We start from the raw sequence: 15,586 nt of genomic DNA, 5'->3' as shown, positions 1-15,586 counted from the left end.
GGCCGATTGGAAATCTCAGATATTCAGCCGAAAACATCCACTCTTGCTTTTTCCTCCAAAAAGACCTGCGCGGGGTTCATAAATGTTGCATGATACGCCCTGCTGAAAGGCGCTTTTTCAAAAGTTAAAGGAAGTTCAAATGACAAATCATTTGTTCTCTTAACTTCCAGACTGTCCTGAGGCTCCGAAACGAAAGGTATGCCTGTGCCAGTCTCTCCCAAGGTATTTCAGCGCCAGCTTATGCAGTACACCCCTAATGATGTACACTACCCTTAAGAGGAATCTCCTTTGGCACAGGATCCAGCCATGCTGAAATCGTTTGAAGGCTGGGATTTTTCTTGGGAACAAGCCCTACTTAACTCAGTAGGATTTCCTTTTTTTTTTTTTTTTTTAATAATGCTTTATTTATTTATTACAGATACAGGTAAGGAAAATTGGATAGACTTAGGGCTAGGACTACATAGGTTACACACAAGGGTGGCGGCCATTGATTACAACAAACATTAATCCAAACGAAATTAATAATCAATACAAAAATTATCATATTCATTAACATTCATTAACCCAACTGGTTAATTCTTTAACATTCCATATTTTTCCTCTAACCTTATCTATCCCATCATAAAAAACACACTTCAGACTTTTACTTATACACTCTTCTTACCACTAAACTAGTCTCTAAAATAAAATCTTTCTTATCTAATTCTTAATTTCTAATATCACATCTAAAAAAAAAGTCTCAGATTACAATGGTATTATCCCCTTCAATATCTCTTATAACATATTATACATCATCTTCCATAACTATCCAATCAAAAAAGGCTTCAATTTTTTACTTATAGACTCTTCTTACCACTAAACTAACCTCTAAAATAAAATCTCTTATCTGATTCTTAATTTCTAATATCACATCTAAAAACAGATATCTCCAATTACAATGGTATTATACTTCGCTTATCCACCACATATTTATTAACCCAAAATACAGGTTTAATATTTTCTCCAAAATAAATTAACATCTATAATTTATTTTATTTACCTTCTCTTTTATAAAATAACCCTTTTATTTATCTTAATACCACTTTAGTTTACACAATACTTATATTCCAAATTTGCAGTTCCATCTAATTTATTTCATATGTTTACCACTTTAATTTTCACGATACTTGTATTCCAGATTCCCTTTTCATCCACTTTAATTTAATCTAATTAATAAAATAAGACACAGGTCTTCTTTCTGGTTACACAACTAAAGTTTTGGGGAACTTTTTTTTTTTTACGTGTTCATCTTAAAATATAAATCATGGCTGTGACAAACCTGAGTTTGCAAAGATACTTGTCATGCAGACACTCTTGCCAAGCTGGTGGAATTGGGTCTGGGATACTAGGGTGTTTGAATCCTAGATGATTGTGTCCTGGTCAAATACATCCCAATCATTGACATCCCTAGATATTCATGTCCGGTGTTTGTTTTAGGTTTTGTTTTGGTCCCAGTTATTTGCATCCCACTATAACTGGGCAATAAACAAACTATAACTGGGTAACAAACCCCATGTTATATATTGCTAAGCATTTTATCCCAGCCCTAACCTTACCTTTTTGTTTGAAAAATAAAGAAGTACATATAAATATATGTACATATATCTGGAGAAAAATGCCTGAAATGCAAAAAGAAGGGATGCAAATATCCAATACCAGGACACGTTTGACCAGGACACAATTGTCCAGGGCACAATAGTCCAGTTTGGATCTCTTGACATACCTTGGCAAACCTGGATTTCCTGCAGATTGATGTGTGAAAAACTCTCTCATGAAAATTAATAGAATGCAGAAAGTGTCAAAGTTCACTAGGATGGCTACATTCCTCCCCCCCCCTCCTGATTTCAAGGTAAAGTTATCTGACAAATGGATCTTGTCAGGATACCCCAAGCTGCTAGAATATTTGTGCCAGCCTGCAACATTTGATGTCATCATATCTAAAAAGGGGATTCTTGAAAGTCATGACAAAAGGGGGTGGTCCACTAATGGTGAACTTGGTGTCTCCCAGTGGCTGAATGGCTGATAGAAGAGGCTCCAGATCTGTGTTTAATCTTTTAATTAATATTCTGTTTGTATGCATTAGATGAAAAGTGCTGGGTTACACATTTCTTGATGCCCTCCAAAAAGGAAAGAATGGTTTCTCCATTGCTGAAATTAAATGTACGACCTGGATCTATAAATAAATCACCGGAGAATACATATTAGATAAGAAGTGGAGAAGGGTGTGGGGAAAAAAAAAGTGCTGACATGACTTTAATCTTAATTTGCACATTCTTTATCGAGGCAAAAAGTCTCTTTGAAAAGATAAAAGAACCCTTTCCATCCATCTGAAAATCTCGCAGTAGACATTATGCAGCACCCAGCTCAATACATGGACTCGTATGCTGCGCTCATCAAAAATTTGAAGGTTGTCTGATGTTCTACCAGAAAAGAATGTTGTAAGGAATCAGGCAGTAAGCAAAATCTTTTTTTTTTCCTCTCTTACCTAACAGGTCTACCCTGAAGAGAGTTATAACCACTAATTGATAGATATTTTTCCCTTAACTCTGCTTTTTCCCAAGGCCTTCAGAATCATTATGTGCATGTTTGCAACTGAAGTTTCAAGATGAATGAGAATACTAATTGGTCACCTGGAAACAAAATAGCAAGGTAGGAAATCATTGTAAAAGTAGGACAGGTGATGTAAGTAAGCAAGGAAGGAAGGAAAGCAGGAAGGAATGGCATCACTGGCAAGATGAAGCTGTGCTGGGCTCAGACTCCTTGATTCCACCTTTGAAACTGCATTGTTTATTTTGTCAGACATCTACTTCTTCTAATCCCAACATCAGGTATCTATGATTCTAAGGGCCCAATCCTATGCACTGTGCGCTAACTCACTGCTGGTGCACACTGTCACGTAAGGCACATTTGTGGTCCTCAGCGCCGGCGCTAGCTTGGCGTAGGCCAGTGCTGGGCTAGCGCAGGTGGAGCAGCAGTGCTCCACCACTCAGTGGTCGCATGAACCGCCAGGCAACAGAGAGGTAGGTGGGGGCATAGGGGGAGGTGGAAGGAGGCGTTCTGGGGTAGGGGGAGGCAGGGTGGGTGGGGAGAGGGCAGGGAGGAGGCATGTCAGGGAGAGGGAGTGGAGTGGGAAGGACTGTATTTATCATGTCATAATCAACATGGATTTAATGCTGTTCAAATGCTAGCTAAGAATCAGAAAATTCATCCTGTATATCCACCATCAAGCAAAATAACAGTTCAGTACAATCAGACCCTCTTCTTCAATGAAAAGAGACACCAAAAGAAATGTCCTTGTATCTATCTTTGCAAAAGTCTGTCTGCTCATCTTTTCACCATGTCATGGTGAAACAGGTTGAGGATCCCCATTCCCAGTGTGGTATTCTCTCCTTGGCATTATCTGCGATACCCTGGAAGAGTAAAAGATCCTAATTTTCAGTAGAAAAACAGTCCGCTTAGAACAATATTAATTAGGATGCAATGAGAATGAACACCCATGTGGACTACAGTATGGGCAAATGGGTTCTTCACACTTGCTTTCCCCCTTTCATTCCTGGATGCATTGGAGATTTCACTTGACTGCACTTTAATAAACACAGTTAATGCAGATACATGCCAGAATTCAATTGTTTCTTTTTTTTTTTTTTGGGGGGGGGGGAGGTGGCAACATATGGTGCAACATTCAGAGAAAGCATTCCAAAATATTCAGGAAAGCTCAGGGAATATTTTCTAAATTTTGCCAAACACCATCTTCCTCAAGTATGCAAGAACTGCTTTCGGGTTCAGACCAAAGGGTCGTCTACTCCAGCTTTATGTCTCGTGCAGTGGATGGAAATATCTCCTGGGGCACTCACAAGTGTGTATGATAGAGACAGCTCTCCTATCCTGTTTATCTTCAGCCCCTGACAATCAGTGGTATACGGCTTCTGACCCTGGAAGGTCAAAACTGATGCCATCACATCCTATATTTCCAGACTCAGAAAGGTCAATCTCAATAGCTCATCATATGACCTGAACATTGTAATTTACAGCCCTGAAAGTCCCTCTCCAACTAGAATTTTAACCCTTCATGGAATAAGCCAAATTCTCCCTTGCTGTCTCCATCACACCTGCCTGCCCACATTCACATGACTCGTCTTCACTCTCACCCACCTTCATGTTGCCTACTAAGCCCCTTCTCATGCACATAGCCATTGACTTCCCCAGCTGTTTTAGTGGTGAGAGAGAGTGACGACCTGGCATGCGGAGGCAGGAAGTGGGATAGAGAGACATTCTCCTCACTTCCTCTCTTCCACTACCACAGGAACTGTTCTCTCTTGGCGTGTTGTCAATGGCCATGTTATAAAACAAGTTCCACTTGACACAACATAGCAGCATCCTTGATGATATTAAGCCATCCCATGTAATCTTAACAAAATTGTGTGGCAGTTGGTAAACCACATTTTGCCCATTTCATTTCAAATCCCCAAATGTTATGAAGTCATATTTTCTTTGGTTTTCCTCTTGCTCTTTTCCCAGTACTTCTGGCATTATATGCTTGCTTGACTAGATGAGAGTTGTTCATAGACGGTATATGGCCAAACCAGTGCAACCTAGATTTTAAAACCTGCACTGAAGGTTTCTCACCTGCTTGGATCCGTACATCTTTATTTCTCCACTGAAACTGCAAGCCAGGAAAAATGGAAGGCAGGAGATTTGTAGGGTCGCAAACAGGTGGGTGGGAGTGAGAAGCTTTGTAGGCTCACCAGAAGAAGTTGGAGGAGTTGACTCTGCTCCACTGAATCCTGAACTTGGGAAGGCCTGACATGGAGTCTCTCAAGTCTGTGATGGCAAAATAGCTGGCACAGTCTTGAGAAGTTCCATTGTGGGGCTTGGGGCTTTCCCTCAGGGAAGGGAACTTTCTTCCCCTTCCCCAAAAGAGACCTGCAGTGGCTGCTGTGGGGGCAGCAGTAGTTGCTGTGGTGCCACTGCACCTGCCAGTGGTGCCTCCTTTAAGATTGGACTGCCCATTTCCTTAGGCTGCCAACCACCCTCGGTTGGTCCTCTATTCATTTTAACAAGTCAGGCTCATGCTGTTCTCCTCCAAATCTGTCTGGGATTCAAACACAAACTGCTATAAACACAAACAGATCTGCTGAAAACTATACTCCGACAGCCCCTTTTTGTCTTTCAATGCTGAAAAACCAGGCGCAAGAAAGTATGACACCCCCCATTTTTCCCAACTGAAAAATACAATACAATACAGTACAGGTATTTCTATACCGCCTTTCTATGTCCTCAGATTTCTCCTCAGACTTTATTCAAGGCGGTTTACACGGGCAGGCAATTTAAATCCCCGTAGGGATTTTTACAATTTGAAAGAAGGTTTCTATCTTTCAAGAAACCACAACATTCAGATGTTTCTTTCTTGATCTGGCCTCACATTCTGGCCTCCATCCTCCCACGCTCAGAGCAGATGGAATAACTCGGCTCAGCTTGTCAGCTGCTTCACGGTCGCACGGTGCCGGTGGCTTCGAACTGGCGACCTTCGGATGTTATCTTCAGGCAAATGGAGGCTCAACCCTCTAGACCAGACCTCCTGCCTCCTGAATTAATTTTCAATTTTGATTCAAAACTGATGAAATACATTTGTATCATTTTGCTATTGTGTATAGCTCTTTAAAAAAACAACAACACACACACACACCTATACTGAGAATATCTCATACAGCATTAGCACTAATATTGTAGCAAGAGTCCAATGATTATTAGAATAGAAAGAAGATGGGAGGAGGGACCCACTGAACTGATCTTGTGAGTGCTGCATTGTACGGATACAATTCAGATTCCTCCTTCATCTCCCTTGTATTATTAACTCATTTTTCTAAAAAAGAGCAAGATTGTCATCCCGGAGAAGTTAAGAAGGCCATCTCTGTCACTTCCATTAAAATGAAAGCAAACATTCTTTTAAAAGATGAATGAAAATTAAACCATCACACTCTGCAATTACTTAAACTTCTCTCATTCTGTGGCTTCTTGAAACCTTGAGCTATGGTTACAAAAAAATTCAAAGAGTGATTTGAGACTCTATGCCAGGGCTGCCCAAACCCCGACCCCCAGGCCACTTGCGGCCCGTGGGGGGGGCCCAATTTGGCCCCCCAGGGAGCCCCCATCTCCAATGGGGGCTCCGCCCACTGGAGACCTGCTGGAGCCCTCGCTGGCCCAACCTGACTGCTCTTTGCAGTGACATTGAGGAAAAGGCTAAGCCAGGGGTGCTCACACTTTTTTGGCTCAAGAGCTACTTTGAAACCCAGCAAGGCCCGGAGATCTACCAGAGTTTTTTTTACAATGTTCGCGCCATCATAACATATAACATTTATGTGTACAATGTATGTTGGTGTACCTTGAGCCCCACTGAGTATAACAGGACTTACTCCTGAGTAGACATGCCTAGGATTAGGCTGTGAGGCTGCAATCCTAGCCACACTTACCTGGGAGTAAGCCCCATTGAGTACAATGGGCCTTACTCCCGGCGTTTCCTCCCAGAGGCACCTGAAGGGGGGGGTCGGCACTCCGTGATCTACTTATTTTGCCTCGCGATCTACCGGTAGATCGCGATCCACCTATTGAGCACCCCTGGGCTAAGCACTCACAGGAGAGCAGGAGCCCCGCCCATCCACTACCCTCCCATTAGGTTGGGGAGGCTACAGCTGAGTCCAGGTGTCAGATGGGGGTGAGAGGTTCTGGGTCTGTTTGCCCTGCTGTTTGGGTTGGGGCAGCAGAGGTAGGCACTGAGGAGGGACAGGAAACTGTGGGTCTATTTGTGCTGCTTGTGTGTGCTGGGGGGCGGTGCTGCAAGGGAGAAATCAAGAGATGTTTGAATGCAGCTGGAGAGCATGTCTACTCAGCAGTAAATCCCATCAGACTCAGTGGGGTTTACTCCCAGGAAAGCGTGGATCCGATTGGGCTGTGAGTGTGCTTGGGGTCAGGGGCTGGCACTGCAGGGGAGAAGTCCCAGGGATGCTTGAATGCAGCTGGAGAGCATGTCTACTCAGCAGTAATTCCCACAGAGTCAGTGGGGCTTACTCCCAGGAAAGTGTGGGTTGATTGGGCTGTGAGTGATTGGAGGCGGGCGTTGCAGGGGAGAACTCATGGGATGTTTGAATGGGGAGGAAACCTACTGCTTTTGCTTGTTGGAGTTGCGGGCAGAGAGGGAGGAAGATGGGGGTCCGTTTGTGAAGGGGGAAATACACACAGCTCTCTGCCTGCTTCTAAGTTTGTTTGGTGCTGGGTGCAGGCTGGGGGAGGGACTGGGAGAGGGAGACGGGCAGCTCCCTTCTCTGTGTGAATGGGGAGAAACAAACTCCTGTCCTGAGGGGGCAGGAGCCCACCAGATCCCTGACTGATGGTGCTCCTTTGCCGCTGCTGGTTGCCAGGATGGGGGGGGGGGAGAGAGAGTAAAAACATGCCCATGCTGACTCCTCTTAAGTTTGTTCTGTACTTTTCCCTAGGAAGAGGTGTGTGATATATGTCAGGAATTATTTTAACAACCCCCCTTTTCTGGATCTCATGTGTATTATAAATAAGCTCAGTAAAATTAGTTCATCCATACAAGTTCCGTCTCTAATATATTAATTTATGTAAATTTATTCAAATTTGAAATGTGAATTGCCCTCTGACACAGTGTCAGAGAGATGACGTGACCCTCCTGCCAAAATGTTTGGCCACCCCTGCTCTGTGCTATGCCTGGGAGAAGAGGATAAAAGAATTTCTTAGAACTATGGAGAAAAAACCTACTGCACATTGCATCTTGTATGCATGCATGCATCTTGTATGTTAATAGAGACAACATACTGTATCTTAAGGCTGCATGGACTGCTGCTCCATTGTAAACGCTTTCCATTCTTAACATAAGAACATAAGAACATAAGAAGAGCCCCACTGGATCAGGCCATAGGCCCATCTAGTCCAGCTTCCTGTATCTCACAGCGGCCCACCAAATGCCCCAGGGAGCACACCTGATAACAAGAGACCTCATCCTAGTGCCCTCCCTTGCATCTGGCATTCTGACATAACCCATTTCTAAAATCAGGAGGTTGCGCATACACATCATGGCTTGTACCCGTAATGGATTTTTCCTCCAGAAACTTGTCCAATCCCCTTTTAAAGGCGTCCAGGCTAGACGCCATCACCACATCCTGTGGCAAGGAGTTCCACAGACCGACCACACGCTGAGTAAAGAAATATTTTCTTTTGTCTGTTCTAACTCTCCCAACACTCAATTTTAGTGGATGTCCCCTGGTTCTGGTGTTATTCTTGGAAGAAGCATTTTGTTTCTGCAAAGATGCTGGTGTAACAGAAGGGGTCACTGTGATCTCCACAACAGCCAGTAGTGGAGACAGGATGGCTGGGGCCCTATGGTAGTCATGGACTCTAGGCGCACATCTGGGTAGGCCAGTTCTCTGGAGACAGCCCTGCAATTTCAGGTCAATTCACACTACAAACACACGTAATTAAACTCCCTTGCCCAAAAAGGTCCACACAATCCACTTAGTTAGCATTCTACCCAGTGGTCTCACTAGGGTTTGTGTCACCTGGTGCAGAAGGCCAGCGCATTACCCCCATGGTGGACTTCCTCCCATGCAGTTGGCAGGGCAATGCCCTGGGCAGTGGGGGGGGGGGTAGTGGTGATGTACAATCACCATGCCCTTGCTGGTTTTTTGGCTATAATGTTTGCTAGAATAGAGATATTTCAACACTGTTTGTTTCACTGCATTCTGCATGAAATTACACATTGATTGATATATGATGGTATTGTTTGAAAATACCAAGTTTTTAAAAAATTTGGCCAGTAGTGGTGTCACCCCCCCTCCCTGTGTGCATTACCTGGTAGTGCCAGCACCCCGCGCACCCCTTAGCGATGCCACCGATTCCACCCCATTGACGACATTTTGAGCCACTCAACAACACTTCTGCCTGTCAATCACAAGGTGAATGCAAGCTATGAACATTTCAATGGTTTTGAACTTCAGCTGGAATATTGTTGACGTATCAAAGGGGAGGACTATTTCTAAGGCAGGCAAATACTTCTCCAAAGGAAACCGAAGCAGGTTTGATCATCACTGAAAGGCACACATTCCCCTTCCCAACTCAGTTTTCCCCTGTGCTTGACTTCTGTGTTTTCGTCCCTTTTGGCATGACACTTTCAGGCAGTCTAGATCCCAGCCTTTTCTTTAGAGCAGTGGTTCCCAAACTGTGGGTCGGGACCCACTGGTGGGTCGTGACCTGATTTTTGGTGGGTCGCCAAATGGTGCTGAAAAGATCGGATTATGTTGCCTCAAGCCCTGAGGCTATTCAAAAATCAGATACGGTAGCTGCTAATTACCCTGCAAAGAACTCAGCTCCTGCAGTTTGCTAGCATGTATAAATATAGGGAGATAAACGTTTGACAGCCTTTTGCAGGTTATTATTACTTACAAAATACTTACAAAATATTATTACTTACAAAATACAAAAAAATATTACTTACAAAATACTTACAAAATACTACGCCTTAAGAAAACACAGGTCATGGTTCAGGATGTGGACTCACCTCCCTGCATTACAATCTCTGCACATGAACTGGAGGTTGTCCATGACTTTGTGTACCTTGGCTCAACGATCTACAACACTCTTTCTCTCGATACCGAGCTAAACAAACGCATCGGAAAAGCAGCTACCACGTTTTCCAGATTCACAAAGAGAGTCTGGTCCAACAAGAAGCTGACGGAACATACCAAGATCCAGGTCTACAGAGCTTGCGTCCTGAGTAATAATAATAATAATAATAAAACTTTATTTCTATCCCGCCCTTCTCCCCAAAGGGACACTTCTGTACTGCAGCGAGTCATGGACTCTTCGCTCACAACAGGAGAGGAAACTGAACGCTTTCCACATGCGCTGCCTCTGGCGCATTCTTGGCATCACCTGGCAGGACAAAGTTCCAAACAACACAGTCCTGGAACGTGCTGGAATCCCTAGCATGTATGCACTGCTGAAACAGAGACGCCTGCGTTGGCTCGGTCATGTCATGAGAATGGATGATGGCCGGATCCCAAAGGATCTCCTCTATGGAGAACTCGTGCAAGGAAAGCGCCCTACAAGTAGACCACAGCTGCGATATAAGGACATCTGCAAGAGGGATCTGAAGGCCTTAGGAGTGGACCTCAACAGGTGGGAAACCCTGGCCTCTGAGCGGCCCGCTTGGAGGCAGGCTGTGCAGCATGGACTTTCCCAATTTGAAGAGACACTTGGCCAACAGTCTGAGGCTAAGAGGCAAAGAAGGAAGGCCCGTAGCCAGGGAGACAGACCAGGGACAGACTGCACTTGCTCCCAGTGTGGAAGGGATTGTCACTCCCGAATTGGCCTTTTCAGCCACACTAGACACTGTTCCAGAACCACCTTTCAGAGCGTGATACCATAGTCTTTCGAGACTGAAGGTTGCCAACAACCAACAACAATTACTTACAAATAAAACAAAATATTATTTCTTTCTAGATCTCCCTTTTTTAAAAAGTCTGGTAAACTTAGGTGGATACCGATAGAGTGTTGTTTAAAAAAAGTGGGTCCTGATGCTAAAAAATTTGGGAACCACTGCTGGGCAGCCCAGGGCTGCAGTGGTGCTGAAAATGGCTGCCACTGCATCCTACATGCTCAGCAGGTAGCGCTCCTGGCTCTCCGGGACAAGGCAATTCTATGGCAACCCAAGAATCAATGTAGAAGTAAGAGCCTCTGTGTCGGGCAGGTGCCCCACCATGGAGGCTCAGAATCCGGTGTTGTGAAGCATCTGCAGGGCTCCCCACACCCCTGGAGGCCATCACTGCTCACTGTAAGTAAACGATCCTGAGGAATATGTCACTGCCTTCAACATCACCCTGCCCCTTATGGGGGCTGAGAAAGGGCTTCTCAGGTTGGGATGTCAACACCACAGTTTGAGAACCTCAGCCCTAAGGCATCGTGATGCATGCTTCGGGAACCCCTGCCCCAAGCTTATGGGCAGAGGTTGTAAAAGGTAAACAATGCCAGCAGAGGAAATGCCAGCCACTAGACAAGTAGCTCACCCCTGCTGCCCCCCCTGCTGGATTCCTGTGGTAACTTCAAGGAAAGTCAATTTTCACATAGAGTGCTTTTCTTTTCTCTCTCTCTCTCTCTCTCTCTCTCTCTCTCTCTCTCTCTCTCTCAGTGCGCATATATTGTGTGTGTATATATTGATCTATGGATATAAATCAATATAAAATCTATAAATAACGTAAGAAATGCCTCGCAGGAGCAGGCCAAAGGTCCATCTGGTCTAGCTTCTTGCATTTCATAGAGACCCCCCAGATGCCTCAGGGAGCACAAAAGACAACAAGAGACCTGCATCCTGATGCCCTCCCTTGCATCTGGCATTCTGAGGTAGCCCACTTCTAAAATCAGGAAGTTGCACATACACATCATGGCTTGTAACCCGTGATGGACTTTTCCTCCAGAAATTTGTCCAGTCCCCTCTTAAAGGCATCCAGGCCAGATGCCATCAACACATCCTGTGGCAAGGAGTTCCACTGACTACCGGTAATTACATGCTAAGTAAAGAAAGAAAGAACAGGCCTCCTGAATTCATTAATGTGAAATACACAATTTTCTTTCAGAAATGCAAGTTGCCCTATCCTTCCCTTGATTTTTTTTTTCTAGTGTCACCACTGCATATAGCCTCCTGCCAGTGGGTGGGTAAATATGGATCAGGGGACAGTGCACAGTTAATTACTGTGCCTGAATACACCTATGTCACCTTCACAGAAGCCACGGGCTTGTTTCTAACTAGAAACAAGCACAGCAAATAGATAAAATATAACATGTGCACCAGAATAGATAGACCAGACTTCTAAGTAGTTGGCCTCTCACGAATTTGCAAAGCAAAGCATGGAGTTCCCTCTCTTTGACTGATTTTGTCCGGCTTCCAGGGTTTTTTTTGGTTCTTTTGCAGATACATACAGCTGTTTTTCCATTATCGACTTGCTCTGATTCCACCTCCCTGAACGATCACATCCAAACAGCAATTCCCATGCACTATTTATTACTTTTTTAAAGATTACGTTTTGGCTCTTTGGGCAGTCAAACACAGCCTGGGATGAACAGCAGCTGAAACCCATTATACCTTAATCTGCAACAGTAAATAACCCAAAGCTGAGTGGTGAAATGTACCAGATAGGTGAAAATTTATTTCCATTTCAAAATGAAAATATGTATAAAGGCAAAGTAACTGTAAACCACCATTCATAAGGGATGAACAAATTGCTTTGCAGGGCAAAATTCATTCCCGCTTGCTCAGCGAGCTGATGAGCTTGCCCACTGCTAAAGCAGGAGAAGGGAAGCAATCTGCAACCCGGCAGCTTCATTTTGTGCATGTGCTGTTGGGTGCCTAGCTGTTGACAAGAAATGGACAAGCCAGGAAAATCAAAGGGAGGGACTGTAGTACCTGAGTATCAGGCAGTTGGTCCTAGGTGCAAATTTTGACATCTTCAGGGAGGGCTCCTTGTGGACAGCTGATGTCATGCTGTTTAAATATGGTGAAGGGTGCATGGGGACTTGAATAGGCAATTGGTCAGGACACATGGCTGCATCCTAATGCACTTTTTCACATCCTATGGGTAAAAGACAACAGGAAGGAGGCAACAGATATTTATCTGAGGATATACAGTGCAGTTCTACCACTTGAGCACATTTGACCCCTTGGTGGTCGAGATAGGAGGCTGTTGGAAATGGTGTGTAATCAGCTCTGACCTCCAGGATGTGTCATGACTTCTTGTGCCAGCCATGTCACCTTATGACCTGGGAGTATAATAACTTCCAGAGTTCTGGGTCACCTCCAGATGCGATCCCTCTGGTCACATCTGGAGGTATTCTGAGGTCTCCCGAAGTCCTTTTTAAAGGTTACCCAGAGGCCTCAGAAGGCCTTCCAATTGCTGGAGAGGCTGCGTGCATTTCCCCCCCCCCTGCATTTCCCCCTATCAATCATCCATCTTGTTTACCTGATAATTCCAAGTGTATTTTATTTTTCATATATATTGTGATGAACCCCCTGCATTTTCCCCCTATTCATTCATTCATTCATTCATTCATTCTTTCTTTCTTTCTTTCTTTCTTTCTTTCTTTCTTTCTTTCTTTCTTTCTTTCTTTCACGTTTGGATACTTCTTAACTCCCCAGCAGTTTCTGTGCCATTCAACTGCTGAGATATACTTTGCAAGCAGCCTTTGTTACTTGTGGAATATCATTACTAGAGAGAAAGTGAAAAAGAGCTCATGGGGATGTTGATTCAGGGTCCATCTTCTGTCTGGGGCAGTTCCTGATTTTAGAACTGGGCTATGTCAGATGCACGGGAGGGCACCAGGATGCAGATCTCTTGTTATCTGGTGTGCTCCCTGGGGCATCTGGTGGGCCGCTGTGAGATACAGGAAGCTGGACTAGATGGGCCTCTGGCCTGATCCAGTGGGGCTGTTCTTATGTTCTATTCTGCTTAGCAACAGAATTACCTGCTCTTTTGGGTAGCAAACTGTCCATCTGCCAAAGGAGTGGAATAGAATGACTAGGGATGCAATCCTAATCCCTTATGTCAGTGCTTTCCAGCACTGGCGTAGCGGTGCCAGTGGGACATGTGCTGCAACCTGCAGTTGGGTGTCACTCACAGAGACCTCCTCAAAGTAAGGGAATGTTTGTTCCCTTACCTCAGAGCTGCATTGCCCTTATGTCAGTGCTGGAAAGCACTGACATAAAGGGTTAGGATTGTGCCCTAGGTAGTTTCCACTCCTCCAGTCACGTAACCTGATGACATCATTACAGCCAATTTATAATATTCTAAGCTCACAGGACATGGGGTCATTCTCTACCAGACACCTGGGTGACCCATTTGTCAGGGGCTCAGAGAGGAGCATCCACTTGAGTTAAAAGACTAGAAATTCCTTGAGTAATGTAAGTACATTAAGCTAAGGACATTTAGCTAGGGATGTTGAGGGCTTTATTATATGATTTTGCTTGGCTTGCCAATTCAGCAGTACACAAGTGGGGGGGGGGGCAGGGAGGTGGACATGTGGGGTTGAGCAGCATCTCAGCGCCAACTGCTGGGCATTAATGGTTATTGCATCCTTTTGGTGAAAACCTTGCTTTATGCTTTCCCTCCAAGTTTCAGTATCTTCCAACAAGATACTTAGAAGACAGAAGCTATTGGGTTTCTTCTCTTAAGTCTTGACAACTGCAGTAAAAGTGTTCCAAGTACAATTTACATTGAAGTGCTGAGAGCACAAGCCTGGGGCATCAATATCTTTGTCTTGATGGCTACTTTGGTATCATTTCATGCATGTACAAGTTTATCCAAAGTGAGGGTTTCTGACACCACATATATACAACATCCTCTTATTAATGCAATAAGTGGAAGGTCACTGAGATTTCTGTTCTTTCTGTTATAACTGGTGCTATAGCTTCCATAGAGAAGGGCTAAATGCTTGACTGCCTTCATTCTCCTGGTTGGCTGAAGAGGCTGCATTTCTGAGAGGTAAGCAGCCCAGTTGCTGACACAAGATGTTGGAACTGCTCACAGAGGATTGTACTGCTTTATCATTATCTTACTTATTCATGATTCTCTTTAGCTAAGTAGCTCTGTTAAAACCAGCCCATATCCTTCTTGAATTCTTTACTGTGTTCTGTGATGACAGGAAACATGCTTTAGTTTTGTTCCAAGAATGGCTTCCATGTTTTCCTAAATGGCCATCAAAATGTTGATCGATCTATTACAGGCCGGTCCCATGACTTGTCACGAGGAACATTTCTTGCGCAGGTTTTTTTATAAGGAGCTGAAACTCCTTATATTATTCAATTTCTAATTCAGACACAGTCACCAGCATTGGTCCTTCCCTATCCAATGGCAAATTTAACATCCCACAAAGCACGGAACAGGATGACTATAAAGCAATGTTTCAAGTACGTCCTCAGACAGCTGGCTGTGACATTGCTATGTGGGGGTCACTGTCCAATTTATCTCTTCGTGCACATAACAGGCCCCAGACTGCAGAGTGAGATTAACAAGTGCGGCAGAAAAATACACAGCGATTCATCATCATAACAAAGCATGGCAAAATTATCAGGGATTTCAGATGCCTGAAGCTTTCGCAAAATTACACGGAAACAAATTGTTTGGTCTGCTCTGTTTGGAATGAAAGAATGCGATGTAGATAAGTACAAAGTCGGCGTTCTCCGCCATTGCAAAGCTTGCAAATTGCCCTTTTGTGGTGCAACCAAATTTAATTTCCCATTTGGGGGCACTTACTTTGGGGGATTTTCAGTTACCTTTTCAAGCAGCTCTTCGTTTGGCTTCTTTCTCCCTGTGCCTGTGTTTCACAAGTCAACCTACAAGCCAGGAAAATGAAGCCAGGGAAGGAATTGGCCTCAATCAGGCAGGAGCAAATTGATGGTCTCACCAAGCAATTTGTCGAAGAAGCAGCTATCAATTAGTTGCGAGTTTCTAACATCCTCAAGAAGTATCTTTGCTCGACGTGCCTT

Source organism: Tiliqua scincoides, chromosome 1 (assembly GCF_035046505.1).
Source record: "Tiliqua scincoides isolate rTilSci1 chromosome 1, rTilSci1.hap2, whole genome shotgun sequence".
NCBI lineage: Eukaryota > Metazoa > Chordata > Lepidosauria > Squamata > Scincidae > Tiliqua > Tiliqua scincoides.
The sequence above is the reverse complement of the archived record's forward strand: the minus strand, read 5'-3'. Positions refer to the sequence as shown.